The sequence below is a fragment of the Natator depressus genome, chromosome 10 (genome assembly GCF_965152275.1).
Source record: "Natator depressus isolate rNatDep1 chromosome 10, rNatDep2.hap1, whole genome shotgun sequence".
NCBI lineage: Eukaryota > Metazoa > Chordata > Testudines > Cheloniidae > Natator > Natator depressus.
Window position 1 is genome coordinate 27,030,963 of NC_134243.1, and position 15,635 is coordinate 27,046,597.

The 15,635-nt window shown below is 41.2% G+C and overlaps 1 protein-coding gene across 40 annotated transcripts in view; it reads right to left on the reverse strand.

Annotated features, from left to right (window-relative positions):
- RBFOX1 (RNA binding fox-1 homolog 1) overlaps positions 1-15,635 on the reverse strand; it is a 2,406,891-nt gene that overhangs the window by 55,441 nt on the left and 2,335,815 nt on the right. The gene's annotated exons all lie outside the window — the stretch shown is intronic.

The window sequence follows — 15,635 nt, forward strand, 5'->3', positions numbered from 1 at the left end:
AGCTTGGCTGACAATGCTGTTTCAAGCTTAAAAGAGTTCTGAGGAAGTAAAGAAAAATGAGAATTCTTGCATCCACTCCCCGCTCCTCCCTCCTTTCCTCCCATCTTTGTGATGTATTATAAAAGTTGGTTAAAAATAATTTTGTAAAAGGTGATTTATCCCCTTGATTGTTTGTAACCTCAGCAATATCAGGAATATCAAACCTTATCTTTCTTATTTTCCAAGAGCAGTGTTCCCTAGATGACCCAGACATGGGGAGTTAAAACTCTCTCAAACTTTAAATGAAGGGCTGGAGTGTTGAATTTTAACAGAAAAACTTTTCTTCCAAACATTTGTCAGGTGTTTGAATTTCAATAGGTGTTAACAAGAAGAAGAGAAAACAAATTTTAAACAGCCTGAATAAAAATCCCTTCCCCTTTCAGTTAATCTTGGCTTCACGTCCTTTGTGATTTAACATCACAAACCACTAGTTCTGCAGTTGTCCCTTACATTTTTCAGGAAAAGCAAGGTACAAATCAATTTCTAGTGTATAAAACCCCAAAATTTTTCATCTGCACATCACCCTTACTCAGATGTATGGAGATTTTCTCTCAGCTACACTGAAGTAGTAGTAACATAGGGTTGAATCTTGAGTTACCTTATCAGGCCAAGTCCCACTGAAGTCAATAACAGCTGACCTGAGTTAGGACTGAGACTGCATTCTGCCACCCTTTCTCATGCTTTATACCTTAAGTATATTGAAATAAATGGGACTGCTTGTGAAATATGACACTACTGTGTCTTGAATAAGTATTTTTTTTAAATACAACAGTTTATAAACAGCTTTGGGTATGAAAGAAGAAAACTACTATCTACAATGAAATTGTATTCACTTTTCATTAAAGTAAATATGTTCTGGGCTAGAGTAATCCTCCATCTGTTTATCACACTCCAGACCCACAGAACATTCATGATTTTTGATACTACATTTTATATGCAATATGAAGTATTAGAAATATTTTATGTACGAGTTTTTGATATTAGATTTGCCTCTTCTGTCTCCTGGAACACTGTCACTTCCCTACACTAGCATGCGATTTGTCTTTAAACTGAAGAAAACATTTTGCTTGTTCTCTTCTTGTCCTCCTCCTTTTTCCAAAATCAAGGCCAAATCTTTCTCCCATTTATAGCAATAATACAATTCCCTATGGAAGCAGGATTATGCCCAGAGACTGGACTTCATGGGATTAGCACATGAGAAGGTCAATGAATAAGGAGGTTATTCTGGATTATAACAGTAAAGCTTTTCATTTAAATCTAGTCAGCAGCTAAGCCAGGTTTTGTAACTGAAGAAAATTGGGATGGAGTGAGGGGGCATGAGTAATTTGTGGCCACCTTTCAGTTAAAAAAATATTCTTGAAAAGCCATCATACCTACACATAAAGGGTGTGGGGAAGTGTGTGTGTGGTGGGGGGAACCACACCCTCTGCAGCCATATGTGGGACATTTCATCCAAGAACATAAAAACACTTCTGAAAATCAGGGCAATCACTTAGTTTCCTTATTATGGATTGTCTGCCTTTGGGCACCCACATTTGAAAATGTTGGTGTAAGTGACTTTCCCAAGGTCCCACTGTTAGACCGTGTGAAGTCCAGGAGAACATCTTAAATTCTGATTTCCAGTCTTCTGTTCTAATCACTATAACATACTTCCTGCATAAAATCAAAGGAAACCTTCCATTGACTTCAGTGAGGTCAGGATTTCAACCTAGGGCCCTTGGGACGACAACAGTCCTTATAGTTATCGTTCATTCGCACAGCTTGATCCCAAATTTATTTATTTAAAAATTATATTCAATATTTTGCATACACTTCACAAAAACAGAAAGAGAAGAGACTTACTGTTGTACTGTTAACAGGTGCTTCAGTGTCATGTCTTTCTAGTCATGCAAGGGAACTTGTATTTCCTGCCTACTATTTCAAAACATAGGCCCCTATCCTGTGAAGAAAAACTTAATCATGTGTTTAAACCCCATGGGAGAAATCCTGGCTCCACTGAAGTAAATGGTGGGACTACTCATTCATGTAAAATTATGCACATGCTTAAATCTTTGCGGGATTGCCATCAAAGTATTCTTTTGTAATGATATAATGAAACATGAAACTCATTTTGATGGTAAAATAATAATAGTAGTTAAACATCCACTGGATCAAGGAGGGAGTGCAATAAAACAAAATAATTTAGTACTAATAGAGAATAATCATAGAATTGTAAGGCTGGAAGGGACCTCAAAAGTCTCCTGCACTCAAAGCAGGACTAAGTATTATCTAGACCATCCCTGACAGGTGTTTGTCTAACCTGCTCTTAAAATCTCTAATGATGGAGACTCCAGAACCTCCCCAAGCAATTAATTCCACTGCTTAACCACCCTGACAGGAAGTTTCCCCTAATGTTTAACCTAAACCTCCCTTGCTGCAACATAAACCCATTGCTTCTTGTCCTATCCTCAGTGATTAAGAACAACAATTTTTCTCCCTCCTCCTTGTAACAACCTTTTATGTACTTGAAAACTACTATAATTTCCCCTCTCAGTCTTCTCTTCTCCAGACTAAACAAACCCAATTTTTCAATCTTCCCTCAGAGATCACGTTTTCTAGACCTTTAATCATTTTTGTTGCTCTTTTCTGGACTTTTTCCGATTTGTCCACATCTTTCCTGAAATGTGGCACCCAGAACTGGACACAATACTCCAGTTGAGGCCTAATCAGAGCAGAGTGGAAGAATTACTTCTTGTGTCTTGCTTACAACACTCCTGCTAATACACAGCAGAATGATGTTTGCTATTTAGCTTGTGGTTCACTATGATCCCCAGATCCCTTTCTCAGTACTCCTTCCTAGGCAGTCGTTTCCCATTTTGTATATGTGCAACTGATTGTTCCTTCCTAACTGGAGTACTTTGCATTTGTCCTTTTTGAAATTCATCCTGTTTACTTCAGACCATTTCTCCAGTTTGTCCAGATCATTTTGAATTATAATCCTATCCTCCAAAGCACTTGCATCCCCTCCCAGCTTGGTATCGTCTGAAAACTTTATAAGTGTACTCTCTGTGCCATTATCTAAATCACTGATGAAGATATTGAACAGAAGCAGATCCAGAACTGATTCCTGTGGGACCCCACTTGTTATGTCCTTCCAGCATGACTGTGAACCACTGATAACTACTCTTTGGGAACGGTTTTCCAACCAGTTATACACCTACCTTACAGTAACTCCATCTAAGTTGCATTTCCCTAGTTTGTTTATGAGATGGTCATGTGAGACAGTATCAAAAGCTTTACTAAAGTTGAGATATACCATGTCTACCGCTTCCCCCCTAAACACAAGTTGTATAGAATATAGATGTTTTGTGTACAGAATTTTTCTACAGAGCAGGCCAAAGTACACATGTACAGATATACATGTTCTGATTCAAAACGTTCCTATTAAAATTGCTGAGGCTGCTGTCCTAAGCCTGCTTCTCTTGAAAAAGTAATAAAAAACCCCATGGTTCTTCAGTTCTTTGAGATATGGGTGCAGATGCGTATTCCACTCAGGTGTGTGCATGCCCAGCATGTCAAAGCCAGAGACCTTTGCATAGCACAAGCTTCCCATGCCCCCTTGCAGCCCTTCCTGAGACTATTTAATGGCGGCGCCTTCCCAACACCCCTCAGTTCCTTCACACTGGAATCTGTGACTGAAGACTCTGATGCAGAGGGGATGAAGGGTCAGTTGTGGAACACACCTCTGCACCCACGTCTCGAAGAACAGTTACAGTACTGGCAAGTAACCATTTTTTCTTCTTCAAGTGGTTGCAGATATGTATTCCACTCTGGTGACTTGCAAGCAGTAACAAAGGAGATGGGGCTCAGTGTCTACTTAAATAGTGCCTGCAGAACTGTTCTTCCCAAGCTTGCATCTGACCTAGAAGCAATCATTATTGTGTAATGTTTGGCAAAGATATGCATGGAAGACCAAGTTGCAGATCTGCTTATGTCCAATATGGGAATATTCCTGAGAAATACCACAGATGTGCCTTCGGCTCATTCAATGACCCAAGAACCTTTGTGGAGGTGTGGCATTTGCTATACCATATGCCATTGTGATACAAGAAGTAATCCATCTTGAAATTGTTTGTGCCAAATCTGCTTGACCTCTCATCTCGTCCACATGGGAGACAAAAAGCCAGGATGATAATCAAAATGACTGAATCCTGTCCGGATAGAACACCAAGGTTTGTTGTATATCGAAGGTATGAAGTCCTGTTCATCTGCATTCAAGTGTATCTTAGGAAAAAAATACAGGCAAGCACATCGTTTGGCTAAGGTGTCTAAAAGGTGAAACCACTTTCGTCAAAAATTTTGGATGTGGCCTGAAGGGAGGTTTTGCCATTAGGGCATACAGTTCATTTACCTCCTTGCTGATGTTATAGCAATAAGAAAGGCCATATTCTGGCAAAGGAGAAACAGAAAGCGGGTTGCTAGAAGTTTGAATGGAGGACCCATTAGAGAATCCAGCACAGTGTTAAGGTCCCACAGGGGAACAGATTATTTCCAGAAACCTAACAACCATCAGAGTAGAAAATGCCGATTTCCCTTGGATCAAGGAATTAAATGCTGACAACACTACCAAATGGACCCTCAATGAGCCGAGAGACAGACACCTGTTTTTTTAAAATAGACCAGGTATCCAAAATGTCATGAATCTGGGCTAGTACTGACTGAATTCCTGAGCCAATGACCAAACTGAAAAGCATATCCACTTGCCCAATAAGCTGATCTAGTAAATACCTTCCCACTATTAAGCAGAACCTGCTGGATTGTCTCTGAACAGCTCTTTCCCAGCTTATCTAACTTTATTGCATCCATGCCACGAGATGCAGATTGCTCAGATCTAGATGCTACAGCTGGCCATGATATTGGGACAGTAGGCCTGGAAGGAAGGGAAGAAATCTGAGTGGTTGGACAGAGAGCCTGTAAAGCTTGGAGAACCAACATTGTCTTGGCCAGGCAGGTTCAGCGAGTTATCTGTATGGCATGATCCAGCTTCAGTTTGAGAATGACCTGATGGATGAGCAAAATAGAGGGGGAAACATACATTAGCACCAATCCCCAGTTCAGTGGGAAGGCATCAGTCAGAGATCCCAGACTGCAGCCCCTCCAAAGGCTGGCAAGGCCCTGACATCCTTTCCCTTTTTTTTCATAAGAATGGCCATACTGGGTCAGACCAAAGGTCCATCAAGCCCAGTATCCTGTCCTCTGACAGTGGCCAATGGCAGGTGCCCCAAAGGGAATGAACAGATGGGTTATCATCAAGTGATCCATGCCCTGTCACCCATTCCCAGCTTCTGGCAAACAGAGGCTAGGGACACCATTCCTGCCCATCCTGGCTAATAGCCATTGATGGACCTATCTTCCATGAATCTATCTAGCTCCCTTTAGAACCCTGTTATGGTATTGGCCTTCACAACACCCTATGGCAAGAAGTTCCAGAGGTTCACAGTGCGGAGGGTGAAAAAATACTTTCTCGTGTTTGTTTTAAACCTGCTACCTATTAATTTCATTTGGTGGCCCCTAGTTCTTGTATTATGAGAAGGAGTAAATAACATTTCCTTATTTACTTTCTCTATTCCACTCATGATTTTATAGACCTCTATCATATCCCCTCTCAGTCGCCTCTTTTCCAAGCTGAAAAGTCCCAGTCTTATTAATCTCGCCTCATACGGGAGCCGTTCTATACCCCTAATCATTTTTGTTGCCTTTTTCTGAACCTTTTACAATTCCAATACATCTTTTTTGAGATGCGGCGACCACATCTGCACGCAGTATTCAAAGTGTGGGCATATGATGGATTTATACAGAGGCAATATGATATTTTCTGTCTTATTATCTATCCTTTTCTTGATGATTCCTAACATTCTGTTTGCTTTTTTGACTGTGCTGCACATTGAGTGGATGTTTTCAGAGAACTATCCACAATGATGCCAAGATCTTTTTCTTGAGTGGTAACAGCTAATTTAGACCCCATCATTGTATATGTATAGTTAGGATTATCAAAAAGAAAAGGAGTGCTTGTGGCACCTTAGAGACTAACAAATTTATTTGAGCATAAGCTTTTGTGAGCTATAGCTCATTTCATCGGATGTAGCTCACGAAAGGTTATGCTCAAATAAATTTGTTAGTCTCTAAGGTGCCACAAGTACTCCTTTTCTTTTTGCGAATACAGACTAACACGGCTGCTACTCTGAAACCAGTTAGGATTATGTTTTCCAATGTGCATTACTTTGCATTTATCAACATTAAATTTAATCTGCCATTTTGTTGCCCAGTCACCCAGTTTTGTGAGATCCTTTTTCCTTTCCCCACCCCACTCCCAGTTCCTTCTTACCAACCATGGCCTGAATTGGAGCTTCACCTACTTATTTTTTCTCATGGTTACTGTGCCACAGTGAGATTTCACTGTGTGCTTTGTAAATAGTTAGTTTTAGCTTAGTAGTACCCTTTAATTATTTAGTTAGTTAGATTTAGTAGTATTATTAGTTGTTTGTTAGTTAATGAACCTGGTGCTATGCCTTCCCCAGGTTTTAAGCACTGTCTTTTATGTGGGTTGGCTATGCAACTTCCTACACTCAATGCTTGTTGCTGGGAGAAGGGCACAGTAAAGTAAAGTGCTCTATCTGCCAGTCATTCAAAAAGAGAACACAAGTTGCCAGGCACCTATGCCTGAAGCAACATCTCACAGAACAAACAATGAGGCCCACTTCAGCTCCCTCCAGACCCTCAAACTACTTCAGAAACTGGTGTTAGCCTTTGACAGTCGACCAGACTCAAATTCTTCTCTATAGGGAAGAAGGAACCATCATCCTTCCTCTGATCTTTGGAGGAAGAGAACTAAAGAATAATCAGAGCCACTTCAGAGCTGAGAGAGATTCTTCCTCCTCTTCTAGGAGGAGTGTGGACATTGCAAAGACTCCTTGAGTGCCCAAGATAGAGCACTACCCACTACCCAGCACAGCGACAAGAACAGACTGGTCTCATACCATTGACATGTCAAGCTTCCTTCCCCACTCTGAACTCCAGGGTACAGATGTGGGGACCTGCATGAAAACCCCCCTATGCTTATTTTTACCAGCTTAGGTTAAAACTTCCCCAAGGTACAAACTATTTTACCTTTTGCCCTTGGACTTTATTGCTGCCACCACCAAGCGTCTAACAAATATATAACAGGGAAAGAGCCCGCTTGGAAACGTCTTTCCCCCCAAAATCTTCCCAAACCCTACACCCCCTTTCCTGGGGAAGGGTTGATAAAAAACCTCACCAATTTGCATCGGTGAACACAGACCCAGACCCTTGGATCTTAAGAACAATGAAAAAGCAATCACGTTCTTAAAAGAAGAATTTTAATTAAAGAAAAAGTAAAAGAATCACCTCTGTAATATCAGGATGGTAAATACCTTACAGGGTAATCAGATTCAAAACATAGAGAATCCCTCTAGGCAAAACCTTAAGTTACAAAAAGACACAAAAACAGGAATATACATTCCATTCAGCACAGCTTATTTTATCAGCCATTTAAACAAAACAGAATCTAATGCATATCTAGCTAGATTACTTACTAAGTTCTAAGACTCCATTCCTTTTCTGTTCCCGGCAAAAGCATCCCACAGACAGAGAGAACCTTTGATTCTCCCCCCGCTCCAGCTCTGAAAGTATCTTGTCTCCTCATTGGTCATTTTGGTCAGGTGCCAGCGAGGTTATCTTAGCTTCTTAACTCTTTACAAGTGAAAGGGTTTTTCCTCTGGCCAGGAGGGATTTTAAAGGTGTTTACCCTTCCCTTTATATTTATGACAGACTCCAATACCGTCTGTGGGATGTCCATTGCATCTGGTATAGATATTGGTTTTGGCATTGACTATATTGATCCCTTGGCTATTTTGATCCTATATTGGCTTTTCAGCAGCAGCTGATTTATTTTGCCTATTCATCCTGGACTCTCTTCTGATACCGGAGTCCTCAGCTGTGGTGTTGCCCTCCTGTGATTCCAGGCTTGCAACAGTGGATCACTGTGGACTATGGACTGTTGCCCGAGTCTCCCTCAGTACCAGTTAAGAGACCTGCTAAAAAGGTGAATCCAGTCCTGTCATTGGCATTGAGGCACCCTACTTCAGTACTGACATAATCTTCGGCCCAGTGATACTACTCCCAGCTCCACACCTTCGGTACCAACCTGTTTTTCAAATACAGTACTGACATCTGTGCTGGTACCAATGAACTTTCCCATACTGAATTTCAGTGCAGCCTCAATATCCCAAGCAGTATTCACAACACCGACTATCATACAATCTTCTGTACCAATGCACTCTTCTCACTGGACTACAGACACATTGGGGCCCAGGCAGGTTTGACCCCTCCATTGCCTGCAGACTCTTCAGGGGATTCCTCTCACTTGGGCTCAGAATCCTTCTCTACCTACTCCATCTCCTTCCAGGTACCAATCACAGAAGTCCTCTAGACCTTCTCTGGAGGAACAGCACCAGTACTAAGATTGACACTGTTCCTACAGCAAAGACAGAAGTTCTTGGCCTGGTACATACTGGCCTCCTGTGCCATATTAATTTTCTCGTTCGCCTCCTTGGAATCTTTGGGGATCTCCCTGCTCTGGAAGGTCCCAATCATTAGCTCACACCAGAACAAGGTCACTGAATTCTTCTATTGTCTCACCTGGATTGGAGAGAGAGACTGATATTGGTTCCACTGAACCTGACCCATTATCGCAGAGACAAGCCTTTCCACGGGAGAGTTTACTTGCTTGACTTCCTTTGTCATCATCCTCAGCAGATAATTTCATTCATCTTCACCTGTTTCAGAACACTTTAAGCTTTACCACAACCATCTGAGGAAAATGGCGACAGCCTTGAGCATCCAAGCTGAGTTTGTCCATAAACTGGTGTCCATAAACTGGTGGACTTTCAACCCCGTGGAGGGTAACCCTCTCTATAAATGATGTTCTTTTGGAACTCACAAAGTCCTCATGGCAATGACAACTGCCTTACTTCCCACAGTGAAATGCACACATATGCCTCCCCAAAGGGTACTGCTGTGCAAAGTTCTCTGGCTTCAGCACACTGGGCGCGCAGACACCTGAGAGAATACATGAGTGCAACCATTCAAAGAAAAGAAATAAAATTACTATATTCTAGGGTGCTCCTAGCTTACCACACAAACCTGTTCAAGAGCATCCTTTGTTGATTAATTTTAAATATACAGTATGGCATTTTACTTTTATAAACTTTGACCCTTTTCTAAGCATATTTAAGCTTTCCAGATGGCTGTTCATTGCCCCTCTATTGCAGTCTTTAATGAAACAAAACTTCCACTGACTTCAGTGGGAATTTTGCCCGAGTAAGCATCTCAGGATAAGGCCCCAGTCCAACTCACACTGAAGTCCATGGGAGTCATTCCACTGACTTCAGTGGGAGTTGGAGCAAGCCCTTAAGTGGGTGAGGTTTAACGTCTCTGCCAGATAGTGGTGATGCTGACAACAGAGAGTCAATACAGAGTGTTGTGGGAATATGCAAGGGCGAGTTGGTGAACTTGGACCTTGGGAGAAGGAAGAAATGACAATCTGTTGATTCGAATGACTGGCTTAATGCCTGAGTGTGCATTAACAGACAAAGGATGCCTTAGGGTAGGGGTATTAAAAAACAGTACAAAAGAAAGCGGAATTCACATCAGACTATGAGAGGGGAAAAAACTCAATATGTTTCAAAACAAAAATATTTGTAGGAAAAAGCGCTCTCTTCAAAATGATTTGGCTGAGGTTCATCTTAATTTAAGTCTAATACTTCTAAATGTTATGCTATGCACACTAGATATGGAAAATGAAGAATTAAAGGTATAAAAATGTGACCATAGTACTGTGAGAGTTACTAATATTACTTAAAAAATTAAATCCCTCTATATAGCAAGTAAGGGAATAAGGTTCTTCATGCACAGCTTTTGGATTTCTTTCTTTCTTTTTTTTTAAAATAAATTAATTGAATTTAGTTTAGAGCTGGTGAAAGATGCAGGCTCAGAAACATTGGAATCAGGGCTGCAGTAGTGCAATATACCCTACATCAAGGGTTTTCAAACTTTTTACTAAGGCGACCCTCCAGCTGCCTTTTGTCTTTTTTTGTGACTCACCATTAAATATATGCACCTTCCACCCTGGCAACCCCCAACCCCCAATCCCAATCCTCAGCAGCAGCTCCTGTCTCACAGGGCTGGGCCCAACTTCCTGCTTCAGGTGTTGCAATGAGGTGCAGAGGGTCACAGAGCCAGTCTGTTTTTCTCCAAATGCCCCTCTGTTATGATGGAGGGGCAGCCAGGCCAAATTTGAGTGAGTATCACGGAGGGATTGCTTGGCCAAACCTGAATGGTGCACCAGGTTGCAACACCTGGAATGGGGAGGCAGGCCGGAAACTGCCACTGCAGGGTGAATGCAGGATGGGTTCACTCTCCAACTGCCCCCTGCAACCCGCTGGGGTCTCCTCTCTGCATCGAGCTGGGAAAAGTGAATGTTTGCCTAGGCCAGGGCCCAATGATGGGTTACTCCAGCCCTGGATGTGGCACCCCATCTAGAACCTTCCTGCAACACACTCATGGGTTGCGACCTACTGTTTGGGAAACTCTGCCCTACACTGCTGTCTCAAAACATCTCAAGCTGGAGCAGGAAGGACCATCTCTAGGGCTGAGTGGGTAGCTCAACAGTCACATTGGGATAATTATTCATGTTTTAAATAATTCATAATTAAATCATGTTTATAGTGCCATAAACTTATGTGGTCATTCAAAATTATAGAGTAGAATTATAGAGTGGAATTATAGCCCTGAAAACCATGGTTCAGTAAGGGACGGAAGAGATTACATAGCAGAGCATTAATGGAAGGAGAATAATGTTTACAGGAGCTGGGGGGAGAGCAGTGAGTAGTAGGTCTTACTATCCCCATATGAAAGGTATAGAATGGTCTCCTGATAATGGTTGCTGGCCTGCAGGAAGCAGGGTCATGGTATCCCTCCACCCCTCAGCTTTGCTCCGACCACTTTTCTTGGGATGGTCACTGCTGCTGACAGGAGAAAGAGTCCCCTTTCTTTCTCCCCAGCATTACATAGCTAGGCTGTGAGTGACCTGAGCATGGGGATAGGGAGAGGAACTATTTATGCCCTCTCCGCATGACCTCTGACAAAGTAAAGACACTTTCCCTGGACTTATCCCTTTTCTTCCTCCCACATTTTGAATTGGGAATTCATGGTATAGCCATGGTATAGGACCCCATTCCTAGAATATGCAGGGAAGCACTATGGAAGAGCAGGTGGCAAAGACACAGTTATATGGTGAAAGTGCAGGATACATAGGAGAATGAATGCTTGGAATGATCAAATAGATAAATGCCAATCCCCAGAACACAAGCTATTGGGAAAGCAGGAGAGTGCACAGGGAAGAGTGTGGACAGTCCACAAAAAAAATCTATGTTCCTCCCCTGAGCTGCCAAACCTGCATAGTTCCCAATATTGTTAACAGGGAGCAGTTGTGCTTCCCCTAAGACAAGCACACAATTAAACCCTCCCTTCCTTCCTAAGTCCTACCCCAGACATTGAGCTGCTTACCACTAGCAAGTCATCTACATCCACAGCATTTTCTCTTCCGTTTCTCCCCAAAACATGGTCTTGAAACTGGTAAGATTCCTGTCCAATGAAGAGCTCCAAAAGGAATGTAAATTTCAGCATCCTACTTACTCACCCCGACTGAACCTGATTCCTGTTACATTTCAAGCAGGACTTTTATAGCACAGAAAGAACCAGGGTAAGGTATCAGCAAGCTCCACATTGTACCATTTTAAAATGATTCCCAGAATGGCAAACCCAAATTATTGTCCATGAGTTAAACTATACATAATTTCCATGAGTTACTGCCTAACTCTCAAGTGAAAGAGCAATTTATTATCATAGAATCATAGAATATCAGGGTTGGAAGGGACCTCAGGAGGTCACCTAGTCCAACCCCCTGCTCAAAGCAGGACCAATCCCCAACTAATAATTAGTTATGCATGGTCATGCCTCATAAGCACCGTGTTCATTTCTAGTTAGCAAATTTTAATTTTAAAGTAAGTGCAGTATGCTGTGATTTATAAGACAGACATGTAAGGATCAACCATATAATTTTACTTTTATATCTACCTGTTTAATAAAGGCATAAGATGCAAAGTGCAAGTGTATACGAGAGGTACATTTATTTTCTGGTGAGACAACATAATAGTCATCAGCTCAGTTAGTGGAGTATACAGTAGATTAGCCCTTACATAACTGGCTGTTTTACAATTATTTCAAGGATCTGGGAAAGTTTGCTAGCCTGGTGACGGTTTCCAAGCAACTGAGAGGCACAGGGCAGTACTTTTGCCTGGAGTATCAACCTACCTCATCTCCCTACTGTCAGGAACTCTCCAGGATCCAAATAATTTGTCTCCCTGCTGTTAGCTTCGAACCTTAATGCTGAACAATCAATGGGGCAAAGTGGATGTTAGTGTCAAATAGAGAGTCAATGGAGAACTATGGCAGTGACAAAACATGAAGAAAACTATGGCGGGAATGGAAAAGAAAAAGGGACTCTAGTATGGAGAAAACCGAGGAAATTTAGGAACCTGGGAAGGCATAACTGATTGGCAAGGGTGAGATCAGCAGCTGGGAACATAAGACCATACTGGGTCAGACCAAAGGTCCATCTAGCCCAGTATCCTGTCTTCTGACAGTAGCCAATGTCAGGTGCTTCTGAGGGAATGAACAGAACAGGACATCATCAAGTGATCCAGCTCCTGTTGCCTATTCCCAGCTTCTGGCAAACAGAGCCTAGGGACACCATCCCTGTCCATCCTGGCTGCTGATGGACCCATCCTCCATGAACTTATCTAGTTCTTTTTGAACCCTGCTATAATCTTGGCCTTCACAACATCCTCTGGTAAGGAGTTCCACAGGTTGACAGTGCGTTGTGTGAAGAAATACTTTCTTTTGTTTGGAAGGAATTGGGTTATGCATTGGGGTGAGGAAGAAGGAAGAAGCAGCTGCTGATGAGAATAGTAATCCACAATGTTCAAAGAGTTCTCGACTATTTTTGACGGCAAGCAAATTTCCTTGTGTACTTCTGCCTGTGGCTGATATTTTCCCTCCAGACAAGTTTTCCATGAGTCTCACTTTCCTTCTGACAGAGAACCTGGTATTTGTCAATTTATTTTTCATAGGAGGTGAAAATTGGTAAAAGGAATTTTCTGAAGAAAATCCATTCAACCTCTTTGAGAGGCCATTTAAAAATGGGTGCCGAGAGACTGAGGCCTTGTATACGTTAAGTAAATTATCAATGGTCCAACTACATTAATCAAGCTACACTAGTGCAAGCCCCTAAGGGAACAAAGTGAGGATTTCCCCAGTGCAGTTTACTTCTGTGAAACACAAAAACATTAAGGGGGTTCTCTGGTGTAACCATCTAGATAGATACAAATTTCCTTCATGTAGTCAGGGCCACTGTTTTCTTGCAACCAAGAACAACGGAAATGCCAATCAGAAGTAATTGCTTCCTTTTGAGGACAGATGTATGCAAAAGTTTAGAGACAGCTAGGGCTTGTCTATTCAAGGATAAAAGGTGTATTTTAAAAATGTGTTACGACATTTTAACTAATACGTTTAAAACCTCTAATGTAGACAAGACAAATTGTATTTGAACATGTATTACCTGGTAGCAGTGAACCCTAGAATCCCCTATTAGGGTTCACCTCAGCCACCTAAGAAGTCAACAGACAAAAAGGGAGATGCAGGTGACAGCCCTATTCACCCCCATCACAGCACTGCTTTGTCTTCTCTGATACTAGCTTTAATGAAAGTCCCTGAAACAATAAGCTTGGAAGGTGGATGAGATCTCTGGCTGCCCACACAATCGTGTCTAACTTTCATACTGGAGATCAAGAGACCCCTGAAGCACAATCACTCTCTAGCAGCCCAGAAAACAATTCTGATTTATTCCCGAACCAGAGACTCTTCCTTTCTATGCAGAAATTTTGTAGTGAAGACTAGACATCTATTATACTTGGAAATTCAATTCTCCGCTGCTGAGTGATTGTACTAGCCAAACTATATTAGAGCAGTCATATGCAGCAAACATTATAGTTAAGGCTGAAAGTTACTTTCAAATGTAAATTCCTTATTAGCATGCACTTGCAACTCTCTCTGAAACATGCTCCTTCAGGATAACATTTTTAATGCTTAGTCTGAGTTTAAGGTGATAGGTGTGTGTTTCTGTTTCTAAAAAATGAGCAAACTGTGTTCACTCATTACTGAGTTATGCAAATATGAAATAAATACATTTTCCAACTTAAAGACTTAATTTAAAAGGTGTATACAATCCAAAATTATTGTAGCATGCCTTTTTATATTATTCTAGGTTATTATATCAAACTAAGGTCAGAGGTACATTAGAAATAATAGTTAATAGACAGATAAATATAGCTGGATATATTCCTATATATTATATATGTATGTATGTATAGTGCAGACTGCTCAGATTTAAAAATATTTACCTCCACTTAAAAAAAATATGTACACATTTCCACCTTGTTTTCTGAGCAGATAACTTCAAACTTGGCATGTAAATAGTCCTCGCTAAGGTTGAAAACAAAATAGCTTTAAAATTGAAACTAAGTAAATCCATGTTAGCAGACTTCCCTGCTGCTAGTATAGACTTCTAAGCATGCTCACAAGCTGTCAATTTAGGACACAATGGAAGGACATGTGTAGTAGGTAACATTGTGGAGCTGGAAATAAGAGGGGTTGTGAATTCACTTCCTCTTGAAGAAATTAAATATATTAATTAAAAAAAATATTTTGAAGCCGGAGCTGGCTCAGTAGAGAGTGGGATTGCTCTCACGCCAGGAGTTCAGAATGGGAGTCACTTCTGCTTCCCAACTAAGTAGGGACTGTGATGCTATCTGTGACAACTAGTTTAGTATTTCCTACTATGTAAACAGATTCAGTATGAAAAACATAAAAATTAGGGAAGTTTTAAAATGCATAGTTGAAATTGCAGTGTAGAAAGTGTCTTTGAAGTTGTAAGCTACACAGATAGATACAGGGTACATCTGCACATATATTTACTTTAAGATAATTGAGTTCCAAACATTTTAAATATCAGCTGTTGGGCTTTGTACAGTTGACGCCTATTACAGTGGTTAGATCTTCAGACTCCTCCCAAGAGCCAGGGTTAGTAACAGACAGTATTCACCTCTGCACTGCATAAATCCCACTCTCAAAATCTTGATTTACAGAATCTTATCTAGAAAAAAGAAAAGGAGTAGCTCACTTCATCGGATGTAGCTCACGAAAGCTTATGCTCAAATAAATTGGTTAGTCTCTAAGGTGCCACAAGTACTCCTTTTCTTTTTGCGAATACAGACTAACATGGCTGCTACTCTGAAAAGAATCTTATCTGCTTTCATTTTATAAGAAAAAAAAATCTTCAGCTGTGAAGAAAACCTCAAAAATCAAGATAGGATATTTTTCTAAAAGACCTGCTCTAGGAATTATTTTGGTGACGTTCT